Source organism: Enhydra lutris, unplaced genomic scaffold (genome assembly GCF_002288905.1).
Source record: "Enhydra lutris kenyoni isolate GAN:26980312 unplaced genomic scaffold, ASM228890v2 scaffoldscaffold3, whole genome shotgun sequence".
NCBI classification, from domain to species: Eukaryota; Metazoa; Chordata; class Mammalia; order Carnivora; family Mustelidae; genus Enhydra; species Enhydra lutris.
In genome coordinates this window covers 43,522,177-43,526,391 of record NW_019154087.1, presented here as the reverse complement: position 1 = coordinate 43,526,391, position 4,215 = coordinate 43,522,177, and the positions used below count along the sequence as shown (strand labels likewise).

At 41.2% G+C, this 4,215-nt stretch overlaps 1 pseudogene; it reads left to right on the top strand.

Annotated features, from left to right (window-relative positions):
* Positions 1 to 3,302: 3,302 nt before the first annotated feature.
* LOC111152543 lies at positions 3,303 to 3,630 on the top strand (annotated as a pseudogene).
* The last annotated feature ends 585 nt before the right edge of the window (positions 3,631 to 4,215 follow it).

Genomic DNA, 4,215 nt, shown 5'->3' with positions numbered 1-4,215 from the left:
ATCATTTGTTTCCATGGATTTTTTCAATTCTTCTTTAATTTTCTGGTTGACCTATTCATTCTTTAGAAGGATGCTGTTTAGTCTCCATGTATTTGGGTTCTTTTCAAATTTCCTCTTGTGATTGAGTTCTAGCTTCAGAGCATTGTGGTCTGAAAATATGCAGGAAATGATCCCAATCTTTTGATACCGGTTGAGACCTGATTTCGGACTGAGGATGTGATCTATTCTGGAGAATGTTCCATGTGCATTAAAGAAGAATGTGTATTCTGTTGCTTTGGGATGAAATGTTCTGAATATATCTGTAATGTCCATCTGGTCCAGTGTGTCATTTAAGGCCTTTATTTCCTTGTTGATCTTTTGCTTGGATGATCTGTCCATTTCAGTGAGGGGAGTGCTAAAGTCCCCTACTATTATTGTATGATTGTTGATATGTTTCTTTGATTTTGTTATTAATTGGTTTATATAGTTGGCTGCTCCCACGTTAGGGGCATAGATATTTAAAATTGTTAGATCTTCTTGTTGGACAGATCCTTTGAGTATGATATAGTGTCCTTCCTCATCTCTTATTATAGTCTTTGGCTTAAAATCTAATTGATCTGATATAAGGATTGCCACTCCTGCTTTCTTCTGATGTCCATTAGCATGGTAAATTTTTTTCCACACCCTCACTTTAAATCTGGAGGTGTCTTCGGGTTTAAAATGAGTTTCTTGTGGGCAACATATAGATGGGTTTTGTTTTTTATCCATTCTGATACTCTGTGTCTTTTGATTGGGGCATTTAGCCCATTAACATTCAGGGTAAGTATTGAGAGATATGAATTTAGTGCCATTGTATTGCCTGTAATGTGACTGTTACTGTATATTGTCTCTGTTCCTTTCTGATCTACTACTTTTAGGCTCTCTCTTTGCTTAGAGGACCCCTTTCAATATTTCCTGTAGAGCTGGTTTGGTACTTGCAAATTCTTTCAGTTTTTGTTTGTCCTGGAAGCTTTTAATCTCTCCTTCTATTTTCAATGATAGCGTACCTGGATATCATATTCTTGATTGCATGTTTTTCTTGTTTAGTGCTCTGAATATATCATGCCAGCTCTTTCTGGCCTGCCAGGTCTCTATGGATAAGTCTGCTGTCAATCTAATATTTTTACCATTGTATGTTACAGACTTCTTTTCCTGGGCTGCTTTCAGGATTTTCTCTTTGTCACTAAGACTTGTAAATTTTACTATTAGGTGACGGGGTGTGGACCTATTCTTATTGATTTTGAGGGGGATTCTCTGCACCTCCTGGATTTTGATGCTTGTTCCCTTTGCCATATTGGGGAAATTCTCTCCAATAGTTCTCTCCAATATACCTTCTGCTCCCCTCTCTCTTTCTTCTTCTGGAATCCCAATGATTCTAATGTTGTTTTGTCTTATGGTGTCACTTATCTCTCGAATTCTGCCCTCGAGGTCCAGTAGCTGTTTGTCCCTCTTTTGCTCAGCTTCTTTATTCTCTGTCATTTGGTCTTCTATATCGCTAATTCTTTCTTCTGCCTCATTTATCCTAGCAGTCAGAGCCTCCATTTTTGATTGCACCTCATTAATAGCTTTTTTGATTTCAACTTGGTTAGATTTTAGTTCTTTTATTTCTCCAGAAAGGGCTTTTATATCTTCCAAGAGGGTTTCTCTAATATCTTCCATGCCTTTTCCGAGCCCGGCTAGAACCTTGAGAATCGTCATTCTGAACTCTAGATCTGACATGTTACCAATGTCTGTATTGATTAGGTCCTTAGCCTTCGGTACTGCCTCTTGTTCTTTTTTTTGTGGTGAACTTTTCTGCCTTGTCATTTTGTCCAGATAAGAGTATATGAAGGAGCAAGTAAAATACTAAAAGGGTGGCAAAGACCTCAGGAAAATATGCTTTAACCAAATCAGAAGAGATCCCAAATCGTGAGGGGGGAGAAAGGGGCTAAAAAGAGTTTCAGAAAGAAAGGAAAAAAAAAAAAGAAACAATTAAAAAAAAAGAAAACGAATAAAGAAAAAATATAAAAAAGAAAAAATATATATATATTGGATAAACTAGTTAAAAAACTTTAAATAAAAGCAAAGGGTAAAAGTTAAAAAAATTTAGCAGAAGAAGAGAGAAAAAAAATTGAAAAAGAAAAAAAAATTACATTAACTGCAAGACTAAAGAATCATGGGGAGAAAGCCATGAGTTCCCTGCTTTGCTTTCTCCTCCTCTGGAATTCCGCTGCTCTCCTTGGTATTGAAACTGCACTCCTTGGTAGGTGAACTTGGTCCTGGCTGGGCTTCTTGTTGATCTTCTGGGGGAGGGGCCTGTTGTAGTGATTCTCAAGTGTCTTTGCCCCAGGCGGAGTTGCACCGCCCTTACCAGGGGCCGGGCTGAGTAATCCACTCGGGTTTGCTTTCCAGAGCTTTTGTTCCCTGAGCGCTTTCTGTAGAGTTCCAGAGGACGGGAATCAAAATGACGCCCTCCCAGTCTCTGGCCCGGAGGAGCCGAGAGCTCGGGGCCCCACTCCTCAGTGCGCCCTCAGAGAACAGCGCCCAATTACTCCCGTCACCCTGCCTCCGGCCGCCCTCCGAGCTGACCGAGCCTGCGACCGGTTCAAGGTAACCCTGAGCTGAGAGCTCACTTCTCGGCTCTGTCTCTGTAGCCAGCTTCCCCGTTCTAATACCTGTAAGCTCTGCGACACTCAGACACCCCCAATCCTTCTGTGACCCTGTGGGACCTGAGCCCACACTGACCCCGCATGGGCTTCACCCCGGTTAAGCCTCTGGAGCGATGTCCCTCAGTGGAACAGACTTTTAAAAGTCCCGATTTTGTGCTCCGTTGCTCTGCCGCTTGCCAGGAGCCAGCCCCTCCCGCTGCGGTCTATCTTCCCGTCGCTTTGGATTCACTTCTCCGCCAGTCCTACCTTTCAGAAAGTGGTTGATTTTCTGTTTCTAGAATTGCTGTTCTTCTTCTCTTGGATCTCCCATTGTATTTGTAGGTGTTCACAATCTTTAGATAAGCTATCTAGCTGATCTCCCGCTACCTGAAGTAGTCTCAGCCTGCTACTTCTCCGCCATCTTGATCCCTAAACTGAGAAAATATATTTTATAAATGAAACAAAAAGGCCATCAAATAAAGTAAAATTCTTAGAAATACAAACTGTTGAATCACACTGAATAAACAATGTAGAATTCTTGGAAATGAAAACTATGGGACTGGAAATCAAACATTTAATAGACCCTTTGAAAGATACATTTGAGGAAACTGTACAAGTAAATAACCGAAGAGGTGAAAAAGTTGAGGAAAGATAGGCATGGTGGTGTGGAGCCCAGCTGTCGCAGCGCCGCTGCTCTGTGGGATCCGCGAGCTTCCTCTTTTCCACTGTGCCCAGTGGATGTTTGCCTCAAAAACTGAGGGGAAGCCCAAAGTGACCCAAATTCTCAAGGTTTTCCAGAGCTACAACTACCAAACTCACTGACATTTCAGGAGGCTGTGGGGCGATGTATGAAATCCAGATCAAGACAGAAGAGTTTAAAGAGAAGAAAACTGTCCAGCAGCCCCAGATGGTAAAGCAGGCACTGAAAGAAGAAATCAAAGGGATGCACGGATTGCGGATGTTTACCTCCATCCCCAAACACTGACTACGCCCTGGCCGTGTAGATGCTGCTGCTCAACGCCATGGATGAACTTGGCTGACACCATCCTTTACTAGGCATTTGCCAAATAATTATCTATTTTGTTCACTGACATTTCAGTATTATGATCGTAGAAGAATATGTTCTCTATTTAGAGATTAATTAAAGGCAACAGAAATTAAGTTCTAGAGTTCCCCTATCAAGAAAATAGAATAAGCAGAGAGAATAGAGAACACAGAAGGGAATAAAAACGGGGAAGATTTATACCATATCTGAAGGTTACAGGTGGACAGACTGATAGGGACCCCAGAGGGAGCACAGAACAAAGGATAAGAAAAGGATCCCCACGGTGGTATATTATCATGAAATTCCAGAAAATTGACAAAGAGAAAAGTCTCTGAGGAAGAAGAAAACTGGCCAAGGTTCAAAACTGTACACATTTTCTCATAAGCCACCTTGAATACCGGAAGATAATGGAGTGACATATACAAAATTCTGATCAAAATGATTTCCAATCTGGAGTTCTGTGCTCAGCTAAACTATCAATCAAATCCAAGGAGAAAAAGGCATAATGCTTTTAGCTGGTTAAAA